The sequence below is a fragment of the Chionomys nivalis genome, chromosome 12, assembly GCF_950005125.1.
Source record: "Chionomys nivalis chromosome 12, mChiNiv1.1, whole genome shotgun sequence".
NCBI lineage: Eukaryota > Metazoa > Chordata > Mammalia > Rodentia > Cricetidae > Chionomys > Chionomys nivalis.
In genome coordinates this window covers 16,653,387-16,680,967 of record NC_080097.1, presented here as the reverse complement: position 1 = coordinate 16,680,967, position 27,581 = coordinate 16,653,387, and the positions used below count along the sequence as shown (strand labels likewise).

The window sequence follows — 27,581 nt, the reverse complement described above, 5'->3', positions numbered from 1 at the left end:
TAATTGAAGATCGCTCATTCATTTCCCAGCTGCCCAGACCTGAGTAATTACACAGAAACTATATTAATTACAACATTGTTTGACCAATGACTCTAGTGTATTTCTAGCTAGTTCTTACATCTTAACCCTTTTCTATTAATCTGTGTATTGCTGCAAGGCTGTAGCCTACCGGTAAGGTTCTGGCGTGTCCTTCTCCTTCAGCAGCTACATGGCATCTCCCTGATTCCACCTACTCTCTCTCTATATCTCTTGCAGCCTAGCTATATTCTACCTTGCTATAGACCATAGCAGCTTTATTCATTAACCAATAAAAGCGACACATATGCACAAGGATATCCACATCATCCCTCCTTTTTTTGTCTAATTAAAAAGGAAGACTTTAACTTTAACAAAATAAAATTACATATACAAAGAATTTATTAAGCAAGAATTATAGTTACAACATTTAGTCCATTTATATTTGGTAAATTAAGGAAAATACACTTTCATCTATCCTATCTTTGTGAGTCCAAAGTTTCATATCTTATTTATCTCTGATCATAACTAAGGAAAACTATAACAATTTGTTTTCAACTTCATCAAAAACTTCAGAAGGATATAATATTACTTAAGTAAACAGGAAGTGCAATCAAGCAACTTCCAAAACTCTAGAATTGACAGGGACATTTCACTGCCTGGACAGTGACCCAAAGTTCTTCTGTAATGCTTTGGCATTCATTTCAGCCTACAGCCCCATAGTATTTGGCAGACTTTTCTGTGAAACAGGAAATTTTAAGATCTGTTCTGCCTGTATTGGCAGTTTGTCAGTCACTTCCTGTCCTGCAGAATGTCTGGCAGACTCTTTCATGAAGCAGGAACCCTGAAGGACCATTCCATCTTCTGAAATATTCAGCAGTTACTTTTCTGTGAGTCCTGCATATCCAGTTTATTATACAGCATACCATCAAGCAGTCTAGGCAAGAGTAGTTTCTTGCCCAAATGGCTAGCCTTGTCACATTGAAGGCAAATTCCATAACAAGTTTCTTCAAATCCCTTCAACCTTTCTGAAGTATTTGTTACTGCCAGAAGCAGACATGTCTCATTGTCAAAAAAAAGTCTGTTTTTAAAGCATTTAAATGCCATGGTCTGTAGCTCTTTGAAAGGTTTGAAGAATACCTAACCATATGAAATATATCTCTGCACATCTAGGACACCTAACTAACATGACTACAATGTTTGATTATTATAGTGATTATCTATTAATCTGTATTTCTTAACTATACATTACATTTTTAAATGGACTGCACAAGCACAATATCTTAAACAAGAGTAGAAATACACATACACAGTATAACAAAATCAACCTTAAATATGGATTACTAGACCAAGATTGATGCCAATCAAAGTATTCATCTCTATATCATATCCTCCTTTTTGGTTTTTAGAAATTGACTATGACCATTAATCACTTATAACCATCCCCTTTAAAGTAAAAATAAGCATTTATAAACAATCATTTTAGGAATTTGGGTGTAGTTTTCTCCAAACTGCTTTCTGCTGTTTGTTGGGCAAAGTATTTTTAGGGTTCACAGAGACCTTTCAGGGTTTTCTTCCATCAAACCACATAAGCCTGGAAGGAATCCACAGGTTCTCATCTTCTGTGGAAACAAAAGCAGAACCTTTTTTTCAAAGCAACATATTCTTAGACCCCATTTTTTTAAAAATATTTATTTATTTAATATGTATACAATATTCTGTGTGTATGCCTGCAGGCCAGAAGAGGGCACCAGACGTCATTACAGATGGTTTTGAACCACCATGTGGTTACTGGGAATTGAACTCAGAACCTTTGGAAGAGCAGGCAATGCTCTTAACCTCTGAGCCATCTCTCCAGCCCCCTAGACCCCAGTTTTGAAGTCAAAATACCTTTATGTTGGTTTAGCTTAGCAATTCCCAGAATCAAATATCTCTCTGCAGTCAAAACATTAAAAGAAAATACAATAATGTACATAATCCAGATTCTCTGTATATATTTTATCTTTACATGGCTTATCTTTTTAGTCCTTTAATCTATGATTGTCTGTATTCTTTTATACTGCTTTACTGTCTCTTTAAATACTTTGTTTTATTTTTTAAAACTATTTCTTTTTATAACTGTCTATTTTCTTTTTCTTCTCTCTCCCAAGCCTATGTACATCTATCCAACACTGTGACACATTCAGAGGTCTTTTTCATCTGAATCTGTCTTAGTTGAGTGTCTGGAATCATTTTCTGACCAGAAGTACTTTTCTTTTTATGCTAAGCGAGTGTGGCTAGAACTAACTCCATGGCCCCGCCTGTTTGTTCTGCCCAGACCAACATAGAGGCTTGTTCACTACCTCTGTGAGCTATGCACACTGCCCCAGCTCCAGGGACACAGTGGGTCTATGTTTCCATTAAGCAATTTGTAACACACTGCTTACAGACCCCATTTAATTGCAGGATCTCATGAAAGAGCCAGAGTTCATTCTGTCAACAAGAACCAGGATTTGTTGGGAATTTCACATCATGCACCCCAATTCCACTTACCTTCCAGTCCCTCCATACCCTCCCTTCACCCTTGTCATGTCCTCTCCAAAAATAAAGTTTAAAAATTAAAAATAAAAATATTAATTGAAAAAACCAAAGAACAATAAAATATCAAAACAAACAACCTCCTTTCAACTCTCTGTAGTCTTTCCCGCTCTTCCATCACCTCCATTGGTCTTAGTGGAGTTGGGAGCTGCAATGTGCCACACAGTGGCATGCAGTGAACCCTTTTGTCCAAATAGCTTTACTTGCAAATGTTCATTGTGTAATGAGTTGTTAGTGTGGTTCAAGGCCACTGGCTTCTGGCACATCATCAACACTGAACGCTCACCGAAACTCCTCTCGAATATCCTGCTGTTGCCCCGAGTCATGGAGATCCTGTGGCTGTGGTTCCACAAAACCAGTTCTTTTACACCTCTGCAGGTCATAGATGGGCTAGATGTTGGGGGTGGGCCAACTCAAAGCCCTGGATGCATGCCTGGGAGGTAGAAAGGCTCCTTTCTGCCTGTTCTTGAGCTGGGTGGAGAGATCCTTTGGTGGGATTCCTCCATGCCATTCCCAGGCTGCAAACAAATCCAGCAGCTAATGAATGAGTCTTCTGATGAGTCTGACCTTTAGGAGTAAATGAATTTACTGCCATGAACTTTCGTGTGCTTCTAGAAGCTGCCTCATGCAGGTTTATAGATGTATCTTGGCTAAGACAAAAAAGAAAACAAAAGATGTTTACTGTTCGCTTAAGAGAATGTATTCTAATAGAAAGAGCATGCTATATATTTAATGTTAGGTAAGCAAAATATGCTAAATTCCTTAGGGTCCTAATTATTCCAAAGGTAAGGTCTAATCAGCAGAGTAGAACTCCGATTCTGTTAGAAAAGCAGAGCATGTTCACACAAATCCTTTCATTTCCCTATCAATGGCAATAAAAATGCTCACCTTGCTGGGAACTCATTACAGCTGGTAATTTTATTCACTTAACTTGACACACCATTGTTAAAGGGCTGCAGATGCAAAGACGTGCCCAAGAGGCTGAGAGCCCCGATATGGAAAGATAACACAGACATCTAAGACGAGGTAGCATGCAAGAAGCCTGATAACGGATTTGAGCGTCTTGGAATTTTTAGACACAGGAAACATAATAAAACAGAAATTCCACCTTTAGGCTATCATTTGTTTGTATGAGTGTCTGCTAATCACGTGACTTACACAAATTTTCGGCTCTCCTCTATTATTTCAGACAAATTGTGCTACTATAGAATTTTGAACGTAATTTAGTTCTCAAGTCCCAAATAACCCTGCTAGAGGTAGAAAATGAATGTTTTCATCTGAAGAAATAAAATGGGAGACTGGGGGAATGCCCAGTACTGACAGCAAAAATGCTGCTTTTTCTAATGCTGTATTGTTTCAATTGTAGGGTAATTGAACTCAATTGTCTGAACAATATTTATTTGCTAGCTACATGTGAGTATATTTAATGACAGTGCACAGTTTTTAGCAGGAGTTTCTGGATTTTTCTTACAATGTTGATTCACCTCAAACCATACTGTTTTCCAGATCGACTCTGCTGGGTTTTAGCAAAGGCCCCGAAGTTAATCACAGATAGGAATCAATTATACCACCCAGCTGTTTCTATTGATGGTGCTGTTGTCGTGGAGCAAGCACGGGAAAGTGCTTCTTAGCAACACACTTTCTGTAGTCAAGGAGATGCTGTCTTACACTTTGAGAGAAGATGGAGACATCCCAAGGGTGCAGAGAGGATGCTTTCGGAGGAGCAACTGACCTCCTCTTAATCAACTCTACAGCGGTCTCAGTGACGAAAAGACTGAAGTTGGAAAAGGTTCTTTTTGATAGTAAAGATATCCAAACTTGGATAGAGGAGATGCTATAGATACTGGATGGGTTACTCAGACTCGCAAGGCACAAATACATAGGCTTCAGGTAGACAGTTAATAATTCAAGGATTTTCCTTCAGAGAGGTGCAAAAGATTTCCAAGAGGGGTCTGAAGAAAGGAAGAGCCTGAAGGGCAAAATTTCTCCTTCTCTTAACCCTGTATGTTCCTCAGGTGAAGCAAACAATAGGGTCAATAGCAACCCCAGACAGAGAAAGTTTGCCTTGGGCCTTCTCTAATTACCATGGCTGTATAATTATAAAGTCTTGTTGCCTGCTCTGAGCCAAAGCCGCCTGTAGTTTATTTCTCTGGTCTCCCTTCCAGTGTCCGGGACTTCATTCTTTTGTGGAATGGCAGCGCCTTCCCTTTCTCTTCCCTCTGCAGATCGTTGGCCCTTGGCTGTGCTCCTGCAGACACATCTGCAGAACACTGTTCTCTGAGCACTCCGCTCCCCAGACTCTGCACATAAGAGTTTGGCTTCCAGTGGACAAACTCATCCTCCAGCTTATGGTCTCCTTGGTGCTAATGAAACCAATCTCTTTATTTCTGAAATTAATGGGTGTGCTCAGACTTATTGACATTAGTTTTTGGAACAGTCAGACAAAGCAATCTCAGGGCATACTGGGATCTATAGCTGTTAAAGGCCTAATGGATAGAAAGTTTTAATATTTTCAGAGCTGCCATTACATTTTTTTGAAAATGATTTTTTTTCCTTGAATGCAATGACATTTGTGCAGGTTTCTTAATAATCTATATAGCTGTATCATTATGCCAGTGGAAACATACAGATATCACATGCTATCTCAAGAATAGGGTAAGTTTCAAATTTTAAAGCAAATCAGTGCTTTGTTTGAGTCATCTAAATATTTTATAAACTGCTTACAACACCGTGTGCTTGGGCTAAGGAGTGGCTAAGTCACCCGAAAACAAATTCAGATCGTAACGTGTGTACATTCACTTCTAAACAGCATATTTGAACAGCTTATATTTGCCTTTTGTAGTTTAGAAATTTTCTTGTTGATAAAAGTTTTTAAACGAAAGAATACATTTGTTGTTATTCAGATCTTTTGACATGTGATGCAACCCATCCATATTATCTGTACATTCTAATGCTTATCTAACAATTAGGTTCCAATCTAGCTACCAATCAATAAAATATGGGAGGAACAGAGAGTCCTGTTGGCATTTTTAAGTGAAGTTCAATGCCGTAGTAGCTAATATCCTGCATAGATGGACTGCATGCTGTGCTGACATTGCCTGAAGCATCTCAAGGCTGTGTTGAAGCCAGGATGCTGCTGAGCATCCTCTCCTCTGCTGGCTTTCTGATTCAGGTGTTGTCTGTAGGCAATCCGGTCTAGCGTCAGGGGTCTGAGTCTGAAATATGTCCTTGATTTCAAGATCCAGGGACTGAAAACTTGAAGAATATAGACTGCATAACAAAGTTTTGTTACTTATGAGAAAACACACTGTATTTGTATCTATATTGCAAAAGTAGAAAATAAGATATAAGCAATAAAAAATCCAGACATTGTGTCTAAATGATTCATTCATATTTTAAAACTTCTGAAATTTATACCAGAAAAATCTTGTAAATATTCTCCAACTCTTCTGTGACTAATCAAAATGAAATTGAACTAAGATGTGAGGTACACATTCAATTATGTAATTGCTTACTTCCTGGCCTTGCAAATTTAGCTAAATATAATTCTTTTTGGTCAGTCCAACTTATAGTGAAAAGCACTGTCATGTTTGTGCTTGGTGTGGTCAATTTGGATATTTTCTAGCATTCATTCTTGTGTTCTTCTGAAATCTCTGAACTCTCCTTCTTTGTTTTACCTGATTTCCCTAAAGCATGAAGATCCATGCTGCCTAATTTCAATCAGCCTTCAATTTTCCCTATGTAGCGTATGACTCAGTCTTCATGGTCTTCAGAATTTAATATTTTTCTAGATTGGGCTTGCTTGGTGCCATTTCCTTTTTTCTGTGTGTTTCTTCTGTGAAGAAATGGTTCTTTCCAGGAGCAAAGGCGATGGTTAAAGTCTCAAGGTCCTGTTTATTTCTGCTTGTTCATTCAAAGAGGGTAAGTGAGGAGACTAGGGAAAGAATGGACAGCAAGATCTCACCACTTAAGAAAACAATTAAGAACTTCAAACTAAATTCATATGCATCCCTGTAAATCTTAAAAGCTAAAATCTATATACATATTTGTCAGAATTCTGGGCCAATTTTGTGTCCATAGAAAATGTAAATTAAAATATTTAGTTAATTCTGTCTTCTATTGAAAGTAAATTTTGTCAACTATTTTCTCATTAAAACGTTTTAGAGCTAAACCAACAACAAAATTAAATCTCCAGAAATGTGATTAGATTTTCTAAAAGAACATCAATCTATTTAGAGAACAGACTTGGCATTTTAAGCATGTGTCTACATCAGTGCTTTTCTTCTGTGGGCAGAATGATGTAGCAAGAAGAATATGAGATTCTGGAATTAGAGGAACTGGGCATGACTCCTAGACTGCCCTAACAGTCATGTGACTCAGGAAGATAGATGATGAGACCCTTTCAGGTTTGGTGTCTGGATCATGTGATTAATACAAGCGAAAGTGCCTTGTTGGTTGTGAAGCATCACTCAAAGGACACTTATTTCAGATAAACTTCACTGGGAATATACTTTTTTTAAAAATATTTATTTATTATGTATACAATATTCTGTCTGTGTGTATATCTGCAGGCCAGAAGAGGGCACCAGACCTCATTACAGATGGTTGTGAGCCACCATGTGGTTGCCGGGAATTGAACTCAGGACCTTTGGAAGAGCAGGCAATGCTCTTAACCACTGAGCCATCTCTCCAGCCCCCCTGGGAATATACTTAAACAAAATAGATGATTCAACACCCATGGTAACTCTGGTTTTACTTAATTAACAAAGTGTCAATGGGTCTTCAAGTTTTTGGAAAATGTTTGAAATTATTCAATCTAGAAAAGAAGTCTTTTAAAAGACCACACCCCCAAAACTGAATCATATAACTCTCACCTCAATTTTTTCTATGCATCAGGGCCACTCCACCCTCCTTCAGAGAAGTTCGTTTAACCTGATTTCTGTAAGAGTTGATATTGAAGTTACTGTGGAAATCACTCACCTATTGGGCACAGTGTGCATAGCCCCAGGGCTCTACTTTGCTCGGTGGTGTTCAAAAGAGGTGTTTTTTACTTTCTTTAAAATGAACTTCTAGGTCCAAGTAAGCATTTTATTATATGTTATTAATATAGTCACCTTGGGGTCAATATCATAAAATACAGTGTTTAATATTCATCGCTATGAGTACCTCATGATGAGGACCCTGTGATGAATTGTTCAAGGGACCCAGTTACCTGCAACTCAAGGCAGCCAAAAGCACTGTTCCAACGATAGTGGCCCTGCCAGGAATCGCAGATTTGGATGATTACTTATGTCTGGGAAACAGGGAAGGCTTGGTGGAGCTGAAATTTAAATCATTCTTTTGGAAATGGAGGGACATTTTGGAAAGAAAAGCCATGGAGCTGTGGAGGAAACAGTATTACCCCTTAGCAATGCTAGTAATCAACAATGGCATCTTTCTTGTGTATGTGTATGGGGTATAGGGGATCATTTACTATTTATGTAGAAAAATCTTGTCAAATTTTCTCCGTTTTTCATTAAAATGTTTCAGAATTAAACTCCTAAATTAAATTCCTAAATTCCAAAACCACCTGCAAAATGAGTAAACAATAGTTTGTTCTTAAGATGTGAGACTAGATAACGTTAATTGGGATATTGTGGCAAATTGTTTTGTGTTTCAGTTCTTATCTTACACGCAACAGAGACCAACTCTAGCTAATTCAATCAGTCGGAATGAAAAAGAACGAAGGAGACTAGAGGCTGTTTGTACTAGCAGAATGGTGTTCGTTTTAAGGTCAGTTAAACTAGGTAATCCCATTCCACCTGAAGGTTCAGTTTTTTTTTTTGTTTTGTTTTTTTTTTTTTTTTTGGTTTTTCGAGACAGGGTTTCTCTGTGGCTTTGGAGCCTGTCCTGGAACTAGCTCTTGTAGACCAGGCTGGTCTCGAACTCACAGAGATCCGCCTGCCTCTGTCTCCCAAGTGCTGGGATTAAAGGCGTGCGCCACCACCGCCCGGCCTGAAGGTTCAGTTTTATGTGAAAACTTATCGCACCAATCCCATCATCATCGGTCCACACTCAGATCATACAATTGCAGATATCCAAGCTGAACCATGCTCAGTGTCTTGCTAAAACTGATACAGAGTATGTGGTTCTGTTCTAGAAGGTCTGTCTCTTTTCTAAAATCAAATTCTTCGATTACAGTCTAGGTTTATGTTCTTTCTTCTTACTATTTTTTCTTTACTCTCTAATCATCTTTAAGTACCTATGAGTAGAACTGACATTAATTCTCTAAATAGTGCACTGGACTGGTTATTTATACCTGTGTCTATGCTGATTGCTTAGTTATACTGGTTTCTGTTCTGATGTTTTCAGGCATCCTTCTGGCCAGCTGTTCTGAATAGTTGTTGCCTGTGTGTACCAGTGATTAGATATGTTTCATGGCATTCTGAGGTGAGAATATTTATTGCACTATTAAGACTTGAATCTAAAATGTTCCGTCTCGGCTTCTGTTTAGAATAGTTAGTCCATAGTTTGTTGTTCTATTTTGATGGTTCTGGAGCCTTTAGGAAATAAGACCTGGTTGATGGAAATAGATCACTATGCATGGATTTTCGAAGGACATACCCACTTCTGATTCTAGTATCCAGTTTCTGCTTTCTGGCCAGCCACAGCGTAAACAAGATCTCCAACTCACTTTCCTGCCACCAGAGATGGAGTTACCCCACATTGCCTTCTCCATTACAGTGAATTGAAATCCCTTGGAAAGAATGATTCAAAATAAACATCTCCTTCCTTAATTGTCTCTATCTGCATCTGGGTGATGACTACAGACTGAGCTTTTCCTCCTCCCAGAATTCTCCTCTTCTGGTCGCCCTGCCTATACGTTTGCCTGGCTACTGGCCAATCAGCATTTTATTAAACAATGTAAGTGACAAATATTTACAGGGTACAAGACCATTGTCCCACAGTACTCTACTATATGAGAGCTTGTTTCAAACAACAACAACAAAAAGACAAAATAATGAACAATAAGTAGATTTGTGAATAAGATAGGTATTTGAGTAAAGAAACAGTCACTTAAGGAATTCATGCAAACCATTGTTTGTTAACCAAATTGCTGCATTTTCTTAATAGCAAGATTATGAAAATAAAACAAAACAAGATAAAAATAAACCCACAAACATTATTTACTTCCCAATAGCTTTTTGTGGAGAAGAGGGAGCACACTGTACAGATGCACACTAATTCCAAAACTGATCCAATCAGACATGTGAGAGCTCAGGGTGAAGAGCAACTGGATGAATTCTGGAACCAACACATATATATTTAACTGTGGCTCTGCATCCCTCAGATTCATTAGCTTTTAGTTACATGGTGTTTGTAAAAGACTTGTGAAGAAAACATTATATTTTTAAAACTGTGAAAATAATCACACAGAGAGTAGAAGTGAGCGTACAAACAAGAACTAAATAAAACCCCCAATGATTCCAAATCACTAAACACAAACTTGTCAGAATATTGATATTTCAGATGTCAAAGAGGATGCAGCACAGATATTTATTAGTGTGTTTCCTACTTCACATGGTTCACTTCATTTAATCCTCATCCTGAACTTAGCTGTGTGTGGTATCCATATCCACAAGGTGTGGTAAAGAACCTGCCTTAGTCCATATACTAATACAAAGCAGAGGTTATATGAGACCCAGAGAGACTAATTCTACAACCCACAGATTGTGAAGTTGGTAGAAAGCCTAGTTTCCCAGACCTTAGGGTTGCAGCCGTGTTTTTGATTACTTGAGCCAAGTTCCTGGAGAGAAGTGCTTCCTGTCAGAGTGGGCTTCTACATAGGGGAGTCTGGGTTGCTGTGACAACAGGATCTTTCCAGAACCCCACTGATTTTCCAGATCTGAATTCTACCAGCTTTGATTTTGACAGCATTCCAGTTTTAGGATCAGAGCTCAACAGAAGGATAAAAGTCATTGTGTTGTGACATGCTTATGTCCCTAGACTAAAATCTGTGGTTAGGCTCTGTGTTTTGTTTCTAGTTGGTGTCTGGCAAAGCCAAGAACTCAATATCTCAATATTAATGATCTGTACACAGAAAAGCAAACAGAAGCAATGTCACTTCTAAACAATAGCAACAAAGAGCGCATCATAAAAATTGAGATTCTTTCCTCAGCCCACAGTCAACATTGGCCTTTTAATGCCTTAGAAAAAGTCTTCTGCCAGGTGAATAAATTAGGTGGATTCCCGAAGATCCAGCTCAGCCCTGGAATCCATTATAGTGGATTTTTTTCAGGCACTGTGTCTCATGCCTGTAATCTCATGTCTCAGGACGGAGGCAGGATCGTTGCAATTCTGAGACCATCCTGGGCTACCTAGTGAATGACAATCTGTCCTCTTATTTTCCCTACCCCAACCAAAACCAAAACAAAGGCAAAAGAAAGAAAAATAAAAAAATAGATTTCCAAATCTACCTTCTCTTTGGCCTGGCATACTTAAGTTTGAGTGCATAAAATGTGTGTGTGCATGTGTGTGTGTGTGTGTATCTTGTGGCTTGTGTGTTTCTGTGTGTACATGTGCATGGAGGAATAGTGTCCTTTTGTCTTTCCTAAGAAATTTCCATTTCTGTCTAGCTTATAAATATAGAAAATGAGAGCATCTATTGATTTATACTTTATTCACTGTCCATGTCAGTCTCAGTCTACTTTCCAAGGCCAGTGCTTTAGACTGATTGGCTATTATTTTCATCCTTATATTATGATTTATATATAATTTATATTGGGTATTTTCATTGTTTGAAAACAAAACTATCAAACCCTAAAACAGTATATGAATTCTTTGATGATTTTCATCTTCTGTGTTTATTGAGCCACTGGAGAAATACTCAAATCTAGTGTCACATACGGGTGAATTCTATTTCCTTTCCAGTTATGTGCTGGAAAAGAAATATGTACATATTTACATGTGTACACATACAGAAATGCAGAAACACACTCACAGAGACTGCTCTCCTGTGTTATTTAGGAATTTAAGGGTAACCTGATTCAAAGCAAAGGATGTAGAGATTCTGTTGGAATTAATGTCTCTACAGATAACATCAATTAACTAGAAATGATCATGCTAGTAAATGCATTTTTAAAATTTTAATTAATCTTTTACAATTATTTGTTTATTTTGTGCATATGTGTATATGTGTTTGGTTGTTCTCTTGACAAGGCACAAGTGTGGAGGAGGCGGTTCTCTTCTTCCACCATGTGGGTCCCGGGGACCAGACTCAGGCCATCAGCCTCATTATATGTGTGTTTCCCTGCTCAGCTGTCTCACAGGCCCACCAGGAATTATTTTTCAAGTAGGGCAGCAATAGTTTCTCATGAAGGGCTTCTTAAAGTTTACATTTGAACACCCTGTCTCGGATTACTTAGACATACAAATGTTCCCAAAATGTAGGAATTAAAGAGATTGATATATCAAGATAGGGTCTCACTATATAGACCAGGCTAGCCTTGAACTCACAGATATCCATTTGCCTCTGCCTCTTATCAAAGGCATGTGCTACCATACTCAGGCCAATTAAACCATGCTGTGTTGACTATAGCACTGCTACTACTGTATGCCTTTTAGGAGTGATATTAATATTTATTTTTAATAAGTACCAAAGACCATTTTTAGTTATTTTGGGGAGAACTATATGTTTTCTTTCCATTCACAAGCCCTCAACTTTGACCCTTCTCCCCAGATGTATTTGAAAATGTGATATTTCAGCTGATATCAGTGTCCACTGTTCCCAATAATCCTGAAAATTCTCACCTATGAGCCTGAAGCTGAATCCTGTCCCTGTCCTCCCTCGGAGGGTGAGTCACTCAGCGTGGGTGAGGTTTGTAGATGGGAACAGGCTCTGCTCTCTCCTTTGGTAACCAAGGCAAAGGCATCTTGCTGAGAGAATGCTGGCAAGTACAGGGACGGCCATAGGCAAGTGTTAGAAGGAAAGCTGACCTGTTGTCAGGCTTGTGAATGCCTGCTACCGTGTTGGCTATTCTCTGCTTGTTATAGGATTTAACTCACAGCATCTTGAGAGTGATATTGTTTCCAGAAACCAAGATCCGCTGTCTTCTGGCGCATGTTGACGTTGTCATTGAGCAGGTGCTAACGATGGATTGGCCTCTGGGTGAACTAGGGGAGGACTAGAGACCAAGAGAGGGCTTGGCTATTTTGGGGGAAAGTACTGAACAAAGTCAGAGAGCGAGGGCTCTAGAAATGCACTGCAAGTTCCAGTTTTGTATTGCAGCGTTGGCAAATTCTCAAAGGCATTCAGTGTCCTTCATCTCCATTATCTTTTACTTTAAATGGCTGTTGTGGGGAGACACCTAGCTCAGAGTGCCTGGGTTATTCTCAGTGGCTGGTAAATAAATCTTTTCCTACTATGAATATATGCTTATCAGAAAAAAAAAGTTCTGAAAGTCCTTCCTCCTCTGTTGATTTAGAAGCACCATGAATATATAGGATAAATAAAACCTTTTGAATTTGGGTCATATTGCCAAGGGTGTCTACTAAGTTAGCCTTAATAGCTACTACATGTTTCCAATGAACTTGGTCAGATAAGTATCATAAATAAAAATAGTAATGATGCCACCGAAAGGGGTACGTTATTTTCTCTTTGTTCAGTATAAACGTTATTTGCTATGTGCCTTAAATAAATGTTTTATAAGCATTTACAGTAAAGGTACATATTAAAACCGTCTGTTCCTATTCGATGGCTGCAGCAGTAACAGAGAGATTAAGGACTATCTTCAAGGCTGCAGAGTTGGCAAACAGAAGACCTGGAGTTCAAGTCTAGGTTTGTAGGACTTGAGAGACTCTTCTCTTCTGCACCTGCTGTGTGCTCTGCTGGGCTACGGATTTTGTCCCTGGAATCAGTATAGTGAAAATCAATAGGTAGTTTGGTCAGTGTGGTAAATAATGAATTCTTTGCTGCTGATTTCACAACTACTCATGGAATTCCACAAACCCTCCTTTGCTGTGACTCAGAATCCCTTTGGCTGATTGAATTATTTCCATTGATGTGGATTTCAATTCCATCTAGTAGCAACAAGATTCAACTTAACAAAGGATGAGCTGTGTCAGGGGTTTTCCAGAGAGGGGTTTCTGTCATAACTTTTCAGTTGGATGAATTTGGATAATAGAATTAGTAACATCTGTCCAGTTCAGGAAGAGAAAAACTTTTATTTTAGGGATAGGCTTTGCACCTCAATCTTGTATGAGATTAAAAATAAAAGACCCCAAAGTAAAAAGTTCCATTGCACAACCAGGAACATAAACACCGGGGAAGAAGAGACAGGGCTCTAACTCAGTAATGTAGTCAGAGGACAAAGTCTAAGGAGACAATCTGAGGATAAGATCGCCCCTTCGGTCTGATCACTGGGACAGGTAAAAGGTCTCTCTAGTGGCTGGTTGCCTTGCTGCTCTAATCTTCAGCATTCACCCCTATATCTGACTCTGGGATTTTATTACTAATACCAATTAGAGTTAATGCTACAGCGATGCTGCAGTGACTATGTTAGTGTCAGATAACACAGATACTAGAACAAAAATACAGTATTAGAGTCAAATAGAAATCGTCTATCATGTTAAAAGGATCTATGGAGTAGAATGCCATAATAATTTTAAATGTTCATATAACTAATAATAATACAGCATGCAAATACAGGAAGCAAAGTTAAGACAATTAAAGGTAAAAATAAAAAAAAATCCATAATCATATTTGGAGATTTCAATATCCTTATACCACTAGTTTATATAGCAACCAGACAAAAGAATAATTAAGGTCATAAATGATCTGAGCAAGACAGTCAGTCATCACAGCCTAGCTTGCATTTATGGAACACTATACCCCATAACCACAAAATGTGTATGACTTTAAGATGTGGATGGTCCTTCAATTATTCTAGACTATTAAACAACATCATCAACCTGAAAGAATGCAATCATATAGAGTTGCTTTTCTAACCACAGCAGAACTAAATTAAGAGTCAATAATCAAATATATATCTAAGGAAACTCCAAACAAATATAAGGCACTAAAAAGGAAACTCCTACATAACCTACAGATCAAAGAGGGAATGAAGAAGATAGAAAACATTTCAAATTAAAATTATGACAAAAATAACATTTTCAACTCTATGGGACACAGAAAAATCAGTACTTGTAGAGAATTTAAAATCTTTCAATTCTTTTATCCTGCAAGAAGATCTATCATCAACAATTTAAGGTCTGCCTTAAGAAGGTAGAAATGAGGCTGGGAAGTTAGCTCAGGCAGAAACATGTTACCGGGACCTGAGATCACATCCCTAAACTCACACAGAAAGTTGGGCACAGCAGTCACTCTCTAAGCCAGTGCTGGGGAGGCAGAGACAGGAGGGTCCCTGGAGCCATCCTGCTCCGAGTCTGGCTGCGTCAGTGAGCTCCAGTTAGGTGAGAGACCCTGTTTCAAGAAAAACACAGGAGAGCAGCTCGAGAGGAAAATTGATGTTGACCTCTGGCCTCCACCCGTGTATGCACATGTGTACACATGTGCTCACAAGAAAACAGAAAACAGAGAAAACAATGAAAGGGGAGCAAATAAAGATAAGAGCAGAAATCAGTGAAACAGAGAAACCAGTTGAGAAATATAACCAAGTCAAGGGTCAGGGAGAAATCAGGGGACTGGGGTGTCGGCTGTGAAGACCACAGGTCTGCCGTGAGAGCACCCACAAGGTTATCACATCATTGCGAGAACACACATTCCTTTGATTGTTGTGAAGCTGTATCACTTTTTTTTTTTTTTTTTTTTTTTTTTTTTTTGGTTTTTTCGAGACAGGGTTTCTCTGTGGCTTTGGAGCCTGTCCTGGAACTAGCTCTGTAGACCAGGCTGGTCTCGAACTCACAGAGATCCGCCTGCCTCTGCCTCCCAAGTGCTGGGATTAAAGGCGTGCGCCACCATCGCCCGGCAAGCTGTATCACTTTTAATAGTATTTTGAAATTTAAATTATTAGTATTTACTCGACAATCGTGTGTTCATGCTTCTGAATTCTCCCCTTTCTCCTCGGCTGAATTAGAAGAGCAACTCTGTCTTCCCACTGACCTTTCATGTGTTGATTCTCAGCAGTGTGTGGCTCCATGTAGATTCCAGGCGTGGGGCATGGGACACCTTCAGTTCTCCACTTGGTCTTAGTGCAAAATCAAGAGATTGTCTGAAAAGAGTCTGCTGGGGCTTTTTCACCTTTCCAGTGTGGGGTTGAACCTAGGACTTTGCACATGCTGGATGTCCTCTGTGCTATACTGCCAGCTCTCTCTTTTCTTTTAAATATGACCATGAGGTAAACTGTTGTAATAAGAACGGCGGGGTTGTGTCCCCGGCACCTGGCCGCCCGCATGGCTAGCTTATGCCCCGAAATAATTACACGGAAACTGTATTTTTTTAATCACTGTCTGGCCCATTAGTTCCGGCCTCTTATTGGCTAGCTCTTACATATTGATCTAACCCATTTTTAATATTCTGTGTAGCCCCACAAGCTGGCTTACCAGGGAGGATCTTAACCTGCGTCTGTCTGGAGTGGGAGAATCATGGCGACTCCTGACTCAGCTTCTGTCTCCCAGCATCCTGTTCTGTCTACTCCGCCTACCTAATTTTCTGTCCTATTAAAGGGGCCAAGGCAGTTTCTTTATTACTTAACCAATGAAACAACAGATAGAAAGATGACCCACCTCCATCATTTCCCCTTTTTCTGTTTAAACAAAAAAGAAAGGCTTTAACTTTAACGTGGTAAAATTACATATAACAAAATGGTTATCAAGCAAGAATTAGTTACAATATTTATATCTATTTTATCTCTTATCATAATTAAGGAAAACTATAACTATCTATCCATTTTTTAACTCCATCAAAGACTCCAGAAGGATATAATATTACCTAAGTAAACAAGAGATCCAAAACTCTAGAAATGACAGAGACATCTCATTGCCTGGACAGTCACCCAAAGTTCTTTTGTACCGTTGGGGCATCTGTCTTCAGCCTACAGGCCCATAGTATCCAGCAGACATTTTCATCAAGCAGGAAATTCCAAAGACAGTTCAGTCACTTTTTGCTGTGTCCTGTAGAATGTCTCGCAGACTCTTTTAGGAGTCAGGAACCCCGAAAAGCCATCTCACCTTTAGGCAAGTTCAGCAGTCCTCTTTCTGCGGGTTCTCTGTGTCCAGTTTATGTAACAGTCCAGGCAAGAGCAGTTTCTTGCCCAAATGGCTATCAAACTCCTTAAGGAGCCTCTTCGGTGCCCATCTTCCTCTTCAAGTAGATTGGTGCTGCCAGGAGCAGACGTGTCTCATTATCATGAAAAGCCCTAAGTTATTAAAACATTAAATGCCATATTCTGCAGTCTTTGAAAGATATGAAGAATGTCTATCTAGCTGAAATATATCTATGCACATCTAGAAAATCTAACTAACATGACTAAAAGCTTGACAATTATCGATGATTATCCATTAACAACCTATATACATTACATTTTTAAATGAACTATACAGTCACAATACCTTAATCAAGATTAGAAATATGTATATACATATAACAAAATTGACCTTCAAATCCACACCAATGCAAATTATTCATATCTATATCAGTAAACCCTCCCAAATTGCCTAGGCAGACTTGAACTCATTCTATAGCACAGACAGGCCTTGGCCTTGCATTCCACTTGGCTCCCTCTCCAGAGTAGATGGGATGACAGGCCTGTGCCACAAGGCCCTGGAGTCTGTTCCATGCTGTGAAATTTGAGGATGACTCATCCATTGTAGAATGTTGGTCAAACGGCACAAAATTCCAGTTATAGAGATTGAATAAGTTCTGGAGATTCAATTCTAAATGGTGACTAGACTCAACAAAGCTATATTTTATACTTAAAGGTTTATCATACTTTTCTTAATTAAGAATTTCATAAATGGATTTTCCCAAACTTCTTTAAACCCACCCCTAATCCCTTGACCCAACAACTTTGATACTTGAAATTTTCTAAAGCAGGTCTTATCATCATATGCAAGAAAAGCAATTATCCAAGGTGATGGATATCTTAACTTGACTGTGACAACTAGTCAATGGTTTAGAAGGTCCTTGTGTCTTTATGTTGCTTTCATTGGTTAATAAAGAAACTGCTTTGGGCCCCTGATTGGGCAGAACTTAGGTAGGTGGAGAAGACAGAACTGAATGCTGGGAGGAAGAAAGCAGAGTCAGAGAGAGAGCTGCCATGGAGCAACAACACTTCATCCTATATAATTTGTCCAGAAAAATCCTTTGCTTCATTGTATTTTTTTGTTGTTTTTTAATGTACACAGAAGCCAAAATTCTTCTTTTGAAGATATATAGTCTTTCTTTTAGAACATATACATTAATTTCGTTATGCAACAACATTCAATGTATATATACATATTTGACTTTGCCAGAGGTCAGACTTTAGCTTGTAAAATCAAACTGCACTCAGTGCAGCCTCATCTGCCACGATGCTGGTACAACATCCCTTACTCCCACACCAAACACACACCTCATCTGCCACGATGCTGTGTAACATCCCTCACCCCCACCCTAACACACCCCTCATCTGCCACGATGCTGGTACACATCCCTCACTCCCCACCCCTAACACACATACGGCACCATTACTGGAAGGTTGTGTCTTGTCAGAGACAGAACGGGAGGGCATAAATAACATGTTTGAGTCAGACAGCTCTGGTTTCAGATGGCAGCTGTGGCCCCTAGTGTTTCTGTAATCTCAGTTAAGCCCCTCAATGGGTTTCCATGCCAGTATTCTAAATACCTATTTCACAAGGCCATAGTGTGCTATGGCCTGCAGTGCTTTTGAAGAATTATGTAAGTGAAGCACCTGGCACCTAGGAAACCCTTCTGGATCCTCTGATGCAGAGGCTGGACAATAAACACTGTTCTGTGTTTTGTCTTTAAGAACCAGGGTGGCAGAATGAAAAGAACAGGCCTTTAAAGTCACACAAGTGCCTGGAGAGATGCCTCAGTGATTAAGAGCGTTTGCTGCTCTTTCAGAGGACCCGTATCATGACTCATAGCTGTCTATAAATCCAGTGTCAGATTATCTGATACCCTCTTCTGGCCTTTGTGGATACCAGACTCACATGTGGTAGACATGCGTGCATTTAGGCAAATTACCCATAAACATTAAAAAAATAAATTACACAAAGGTAGGTTCTACTTTTCCTTGTCACTCATTTGTATTTCTTTCAGCAAACTTTTCTCCACAGGAAGATTGATCATCTGTCAGATCCATAGACACACGAGGAAGAAATTAGTAAAGATAGGCAAACATCCAGAATCCTGCCCAGGACTTACTGCTGGACTAAGCTTCAGTTATTTCATCTTTGTGCTATTAAAGATTTTTGTTAGTAAGGTTTATTTACAAGGTCAAATGTGTTCAGCTGATCAAAGCCTGCAGCATTTCAGTCGGCATTGTTGGAGCTCAGATCCCTTTCCAGTTCAAATGCTGGATATTTAATTTTATCTCTGCCTCTGTGTGTGAGTGCCAAGGAAGTAAATCTCCCTGCTTCAGGTTCTGCAGAGCAGAGAGACGCTCCACACGCTCCACAGATATTATTCTTCCCGGCTCCAACATTCACATCTCATGATTGATGACTGTTGTTTTAAGATTTTTAAAATTTCTGTCCAGAAAATTCAGACCAATAATTTCTCTTACTCACTTTACAAAGCACTAGGATATTTTTACCAGTACGTACAAAGCAGTATTTATTTTATTAAAATTCCTTTAGCTTAATTTTCCTGTTGCTAGTGGCAACCAGAAAAGATAGATCTAAAATGACAACTGCCACAATGATCGCCATGCATGTTTTATTCTTTCCTGGGTTGTGGTTTTAAAATAGCTTCCCCCAGTGTGGATAGCAATAAAAACAATGGTTTGTTCTGCTTTAGACATATTGACAAACCATCTCCTAAGCAGCCTGTCCTACTAATAAACCTTTCCCTGCGGCTTTCAGAGGCAGCCCTCGGCCCCATGTGCTGTTGCTATGTTTATAGCTATAGGAATGATGATAGTGTTTGTATTATAGAAATTACCTTTTAATTTCTACAAACTGATGCTTGGGATCAGCATAATATGGCCAGTAGCAGAAGTGTTCACATCATTTTGAAAACTACTGTCACTTAATAAACAATGTATAGAACCTCTTTATGAATTTGGTTGTTCTGTTATAAAGATGTACTGAAGCATTTAAGGGTCTAAAAATAAACACCGGGCAGAGCTGTTTGTAGACGACAGTGAAATTCTATTAGGCTGTTTTCTGAGGGCAGACAAAGAGCATCTCTGTCAGCAGGAAACTGTTGCTGTAGAGAAGAAGGTGAACCTTTGCAACGGTTGTTGAGTCTTCTAAAATTGAACCTGGTGAAACAAACAAAAAGCGCTGGCCATGTGGTTCATCGGCATCATAGCTGGGTAGGACTGTTGGTTGCTTCTGTCCTTTAGAAGCTTGCAAGGTACCTTCTGTTATCATGGGAGCAAGGAAGAGGCATGCAAGTCAACCAAACCCACCTGAGGTACCATGTGACATGATGTTTCACTCTCTCCCCAACACGTTGCTCATATGTAAGTCAGAAGAGAAAGTCTTGTCGTACTCGCTTGATTTCAGCTTGCTGTGATATTCTGTGTCGAACCCCTACTGCTGCTCCCACAGGATCAGGGGATTCCAGAAAGAGGGCATTGACCATTTTGACTCTTGTTTGATGAGCCTCTTTGTTAATGATGGAAATCTGCTACATTGCATTTCTCAAGGTTCAGGGCAGGACTGGTACCCAGAATGGGGAAGAACAGTCCCTGAGGAGGACAGGCCTCTGACAAGCAGATGGGTAGCTGCTGACAGAGAGTAGCTGGGACTTAAAGGGACCCACTTCCAATGAGGGGAAGTCCTGAGCAGTAAGCTGTGATCCAGGAAGCATGCTTCTGGGAAGCCCTCTGGGATGGGCAAGAGAAGACAGTCAAGGAAGAAGCCAAAAGTTCTCAAAGGAGGATCCAAAACATTGTGTCACTTATGAAATTTCCCAAGATTAACACCCAAGACTTTTTCTAATAATAGTCATTTTTCAAAAAGCTCTGAAGTTGAGTGAAAGCCAGTTTTCCTTTTGCCTTCTTTCTCAGTTTCTACGGTGTCGCAACCATGTCTCCTTGCTCAAGTTTTCCCCGGGGCAGTGAAAATAGGCTCCTTCCCACTGAGTATTTGCAAAAGCTGGTAAAGATGACTCAGCTGTCCACCAGATCCTCACCTCTTCTTTCCTCCACACGAACACTAAACTCAGAAGTGAATGAGGACTCTGAAGTCTCAGGACTATTTCTTATTATTGTGGTGCTCTATTATTAAAGCAGGAATCAATTTGCACATGAAAAACAACAGCAACAACAAACACACAAACAATACGAAACAAAAAACCACACGACCCAGGCCCTGACCATCTGACTGGCAATCAATGTAATGAGTTTGTGTGTTGCAGCCCTGCTCCTCCTACCTTGGGTTCCCAGGCTAGTCACAAGGTCCTCTCTCTTCGGCTTTTAGACCAGTGAGCTTGCATTTACAGAAAATGCTGCCTAAAATTTAACTCCACTGCTGTGGATGAGAGAAGAGAAACCCTTGTTTTTAATAATGTGCATTTTTGGCAAACACCTGATACCAGGAAATGGGAATTTATAAAACTAAAGGGCCATGCCTGTTTGCAATGATGTTTGTGGAAGAGCGGGTGAAGGAAGAGTAAGGGATTCTTGAAACAGAGACTGTAGTTTTCTTTTTGCTTGATGTCTTTGAACAAAATCAGCCCCAATAAACATAGGCCACTAGGGTGACTGAAAGGGCTCAGAGGGGAAAGGAGGATGAAGAGGACTAACTAGGTCGGAGTGTACCTACAGTAACTAGAGAAACACCTCTTGATAAATGACCTGATAATGGCGAGTCCCCCAGAGAAACTGTAGACCATTAAAACGCCCCTTTCCACTTCTAACCTACATTGACTCCTCTAAGTATGGATTGTGCTGTAGTTCTGATGATCACAGTGGACTGTTAGCATTTGGAACAGACCTTGGAGAGATTAGTGATCTTATATTAGCTTACTGTTCCTATTGTAATAAATAACCACAACAATTCTGATTCTTTCTCAAAATTTTGGTCTAAGTTCTTGGTTGATCTTCCTTCCCCTAAGCACAGAAGAACTGTAATACATGCAAGCCCTGACCTAAGAGTACATTATACTTTCAAATTCTTTATGTGAAGATTTGGGTAGGTATTTTTTGCTGGTTCTGAAAAAAAATTACTGTATATTTTGCACTTTTGCTACTAGTTTTACATAACTAGATGATGTCTTTAGTAATGGTGCATGGATATTATTTTGTATTCCATAATATTTATCCTTGCTCTTTTTTCTTTCTTTACAGATTCCATGGAAATCAAAGGAATATACTGCCATCTTGTATTTGGAATGAAAGGTATAACCATCATCACTGAGGTGATGTAATACCATGATTCCAGTGAGCTGTATTTTAGACCAGGATGGTTTCAACTACATAGCAAATCGTCAACAAACACTTAATATGCCTGTCTCATGGAGTCTGTCCTTGAAGAAGCCACAGTTTACTAGGAGAAAGAGGTCATGCAGACAAGAGATTATTAACAACCTGTGGGAGCAAGACTCTTAGTAGGAAATTAAATAATGTGGATTCAAATCTTATTAGTAGATGACATTCAGACTCTAACATTCAAGCAAAGACATTTCCTTGAGAACTGGCCATAAATGTGACTTGCTTAAAGATCATATTCAGAGCAGAGGAAGTTAAGAATTATGAAATAATGACACCAAATTTATATTTCAACAAACTTTAAATTTGTTTACATATTTTTTCTTGATGTAACCAAGAAATTTCACAATATTAATTAATAGGAAATAATGTACAGAATGTTAAAATGGATATTTAACTTTTTTTTGGTTTGGTTTTTTGAGACAGGGTTTCTCTGTGTACCTTTGGCTATCCTGGAACTCACTCTGTAGACCAGGCTCACCTTGAAATTAGAGATCCACCTGCCTCTGTCTCCCTGAATGCTGGGATTAAAAGCACGTGTCAGAGCCGGGTGGTGGTGGCGCATGCTTTTAATCCCAGCACTTGAGAGGCAGAGGCAGGAGGATCTCTGTGAGTTCGAGGCCAGCCTGGTCTACAAGAGCTAGTTCCAGGACAGGAACCAAAAGCTATGGAGAAACCCTGTCTCGAAAAATCCAAAAAAAAAAAAAAAAAAAAAAAAAAAGCATGTGCAGGGTTTAATTTTTTTTTTCTTTTTTTTTGGTTTTTCGAGACAGGGTTAAAGCAACTAAAATGTGTGTTTTGATTGTCGAGATTTTTGTTTATATGATGCCAGTTATTGAGTTTGCTTTAAGGGATATGAGGCCATAGGCCATAGGAAAATCAATAATTCTTGTTCTTGATTAGTAAAGATGATGGGCAGATCCACAACAGTTGTTACAAAAACAGTATATGATTAAATATGAAAAGCGCAGGTATCCATCGCAGGTCACTGAAAAGTTCAAGGAGATATAGATTATCAGCAACCCTTCCTTCCTTCCTTCCTTCCTTCCTTCCTTCCTTCCTTCCTTCCTTCCTTCCTTTCTTCCCCTTCTCTTCCATCCCTCCTTCTTTCCTTCTTTCTTCTTCTCTTTTGAATTTTATGTGTATGAGCATTGTGCCTGCATGTATGTATGTGCACCATGTTCGTGCCCAGGTACGGCAGATGAAATCCCCTGGAGCTGGACTTACAGAAAGTTGTGAGCCTACATATGGGTGCTAGGAACTAAACCTATGTCTTCTGAAAGAACAACAGTTATCTTAACCATTGACCATCTCTCCAGCCCCTCAAAATGCTTCTTAATGACTGCCAGATAGTGTCACTTTAAGAAAAATTCTTCCTTAAATGTGTATTATGATCGTGGACTCCTTTGAGGGAATGGCCGGGGCCTCTGCCTCCCAAGTGCTGGGATTAAGGGTTTGTGCCACCACTGCCTGGTGACCTGCAGCTCTTATGCATGTGGAATCCTAAACTTACAAAACTATCTACTGTCTAAGGAAAACTGGCACAAGTGGGTGTGAATGTAGATATGTTCTCAGAAGCACGAGGGCAGAGTTTTGCAGACTTGTTTGTTGTTTCTAGAAAGGGTTTGGGGGTTGGAGATCTAGCTCAGTGGTAGAGCATGGGCAAGGCTGGGGGTTGAATCCCCAAAACTGCAAGAAGACAGGCAGAAGCGCAGTTCTGTGAGCAGGTCGAGTACCTGCCTCAGCAGCTTCGCCCAACATCACTTCTGTGTGGTTTTGCCTGCTCCACTCTTCCATGTGTAAGTGTGTTTATACTAATTTTACGTGTTTCTATATCAACAATTAGATTGGGATTTGAGCTGTGCATCTTTACTGTCTCTCTTTATATTTTCAGCCTTTGCTGAAATAAGGCTGAGAATCTCACCTTGCTTGTGATCTGTACGAATGTTTGCTGCTGAGTAAGAGCTCATGAAATGAACTAGACTATACGTTCATCCAGGGACATGACTGTCATTTCTGTTTGTTTCCATTTAGGTTAAATAACCAAGAAATGTTGCCAAATAACAGAGACTCAGCTGTGAACACAAGAGCACACACTGGAACTGGCTTATGAAGCGCAAGCCAGCTGGCCACTTTAGAAAAAGTCTTAGGAAAAAATAGCCCTTCCTCATCTAAATCAGAAATGGAAAATTGAATCTCCAGGCTTAACTGGCTTCTTTTTTATCTCGTTTGTTTGTTTGCTTGTCTGAGGTATACTTTGCTGAATAACTGTGCCGTCTAGAGAGTAAAACCAAGTGTGGCTTTCAATAAAGCATTGCTGCAACCCTCTCCAAGGAAGAACCTATAGATGATTCCATGCAGGAAACACTCTGCATGCAGGCCATGTCAGGTGACAGGAGGCAATAGGAACCTGCCTGCCTGATTGCCATATGTTCTTGTGTTTGTTTGTTTGTGTGTATAAATATATATTATGTACACATACGTATATATGCATATAATCAGTGTTTATTTCCACATCTTGTATGCTCCCAGATTCTTTCATTTTCTGTGTTTCAGAAATACTTTATGTCCTACCCACCAAATGCACACAGAAGATTCCAACAGCATAAACAGAGGCCCAGTGAGTACAAATATTTAAAAAGTAAGAAAATAATACATTCTCAAATTTCATCTTATTTTGGAAGTATAAACAGCTTTCCTGCTGCCCCAGGAACCAAGAAACTCTGTTTGTTTAGCATTTGCAACTTGGACTGAATCATTTATTAGACAAACAAGACGAGTGACTTATCTTTATTTCTCAACTGTGATATCGTTGGAGAGACAAAACAGCATTTTGAAACAGGTGCCAGCAATTGTCATCTCAGAGTGGCACGCATTTGGTAGCAACAGTCGGGTGTCCTATTATGAATTGCTTTACGGGGCTTCCATTACAGCTAGTCCGCAGTGGCTTCAAGATGAAATCCCACTGAGAGGCAGCCCTGAGCATGCAGGTGGAAGCTGAATGTGAGAGAGATGGTCCAGTCTTCATCATATGAAACAGGGCTCAACTGTGAAAAGGTGCAAGTATTACTGAACAAAATGATGGTTCACTTCGGATAAGCATTCAATAAGGTGAGCTATCCAAAAGATTTTCCCTTTGATAAACTCATCCATTTTAAAAGCGTAGCAGATTTGGATTTATGGTCTCTAGTCTCTGAGGCCAGGAAATCTGAAAGAACTTCTCAATAAGTTGCCTAGAAAAATTGCTAAATTGTATCATGCTGTTTCTTTTGGTATGATGTAGGATGCTACTAGCTGGTTATTCTCTTTACTTCTAAAGATGATTTGCAGAGCCTGGTTATTTGATATGCTAGAAAATTGCTGCTATTTGGCCTCATACAAAATGGAGTTTCCCATGGTAAGCTTGAACGTATCTTCCATGTTACACTTTTACGGTATGATATCTGGGAGTCTTTCATTCAAACTTCATTTCATGGGGTCATATATGAGAGAATCTTAAAAATAAACTTTGCATAGGGCTTAAATAGAACCTCACTTATCCTATAGTCTACCTGGTGTTTGGACTATAGTAATTCTGAAGTGTGTATCTGCGCATAGAGTTGACACAAATTTAATTCCCTGCTAAATCAGGAAATAAGTATTTGACCTCTGTTCTTGTTATTGTCTTGGTAAGTTTGGCAAATGGATATTATCTTTCAGTAGCAAGAATTAGTAACTAGATATTTAATGGCAATCAATATATTACATGAATTCTAAAATTAGTGACTGGCAGAGAGGATGGTTAAAAAAACAATATTAAGGGATATTAATGACCAGTGATTGTCATTTCCTGTTAATTTGGTTTTCACTGTTTGTGCATTTTTCCCTTCTTTGGAATTTGCTGTTATGAGACCATCAATTGTTGGTGATTTTGTTGATGTAGCCAACTTCCTTAGGTTGGAGTTTTCCTTCTACTATTTTGTGTAGGGCTGGGTTTGTGGCTAGGTATTGGTTAAATCTGGTTTTGTCATGGAATATCTTGTTTTGTCTCTAAAATGGCTAAAAGACACTTAAGGAAATATTCAACATCCTTAGTCATCAGAGAAATGCAAATCAAAACAACTTTGAGATTCCATCTTACACCTGTAAGAATGGCCAAGATCAAAAACACTGATGACAACTTATGCTGGAGAGGTTGTGGGGTAAAGGGAACACTCCTCCATTACTAGTGGCAATGCAAGCTGGTACAGCCCCTTTGGATGTCAGTGTGGCGATTTCTCAGACAATTAGGAAACAACCTTTCTCAAGACCCAGTAATACCATTTTTGGGTATATATCCAAAGAATGCTCAATTGAACCACAAAAACATGTGCTCAACTATGTTCATAGCAGCATTGTTTGCCATAGCCAGAACCTGGAAACAACCTAAATGCCCCTCAACCAAAGAATGGATAAGGAAAATGTGGTACATTTACACAATGGAGTACTACACAGCAGAAAAAAAAACAACAACATCTTGAATTTTGCAGGCAAATGGATGGAGCTAGAAAACATCATTTTGAGTGAGGTAACCCAGATACAGAAAAACAATTATCACATGTACTCACTCATAAGTGGTTTTTAAACATAAAGCAAAGAAAATCAGCCCAATCACAATCCCAGAGAACCTAGACAACAATGAGGACCCTAAGAGAGACTTGCATGGATCTAATCTACATGGGAAGTAGAAAAAAACAAGATCTCCTGAGTAAATTGGGAGCATGGGAATCTTGGAGAGGATTGAAGGGGAGGGGAGAGGTAGGGAGGGGAGCAGAGAAAAATGTAGAATTCAATAGAAATAATTTTAAAAAAAGACCAAAAAAGAACAATAGAACAATATACTTTCAATGAATGAAGTTTGTGACTCCGGAACGTAAGTGCAGTATTAGACAAGGTAGGCATCTTTCCTGACTTGTCAGGTATTTTAGTTTCCTTTTGAGACAGGCTCTACTTCAGCCTGTTGAATAACTGGACTTGTTACAAGTACGCCTACCATCACTCCTGGCTAGATTTTCTTTTGACTGCGATAGGTGTCTGTTCTTCTTTGCTGGAAAAAATTCCAGAAAGCATTTTTACAAGAAACACTTTTTAAAAAGAGTTTAGAAGGTGCAGAATTCACAGTCGCCAATGGGAGAAAGCAGCACAAGGGCTTTCTACCACCTACTGATGAACACCATCTACTGCTTAGCAGATAAGGCCAATGCGGGAGATTGATAGGACAGAATACACCATCACTGTATTGAAATTCTTTATCCATAAAACTTAAAGGCATTATGCAAAGTTAAATGACGATTACAAAAGACCAATATCACATGATTCATCTTTTGTGAAGTGGCTGGAAGGGTCACGTTCACATCGATACAACACGGAATG

At 39.3% G+C, this 27,581-nt stretch overlaps 1 long non-coding RNA gene across 1 annotated transcript in view; it reads left to right on the top strand.

Moving 5' to 3' along the window:
• The window catches only part of LOC130885102 (uncharacterized), an 87,329-nt gene extending 62,034 nt beyond the window's left edge, over window positions 1-25,295 (top strand). Inside the window, exons 2-3 of the long non-coding RNA XR_009058131.1 lie at window positions 22,050-22,100; window positions 24,225-25,295. This is a non-coding gene — a long non-coding RNA (uncharacterized LOC130885102). The remainder of the gene's footprint in view (window positions 1-22,049; window positions 22,101-24,224) is intronic.
• Window positions 25,296-27,581: the final 2,286 nt, after the last annotated feature.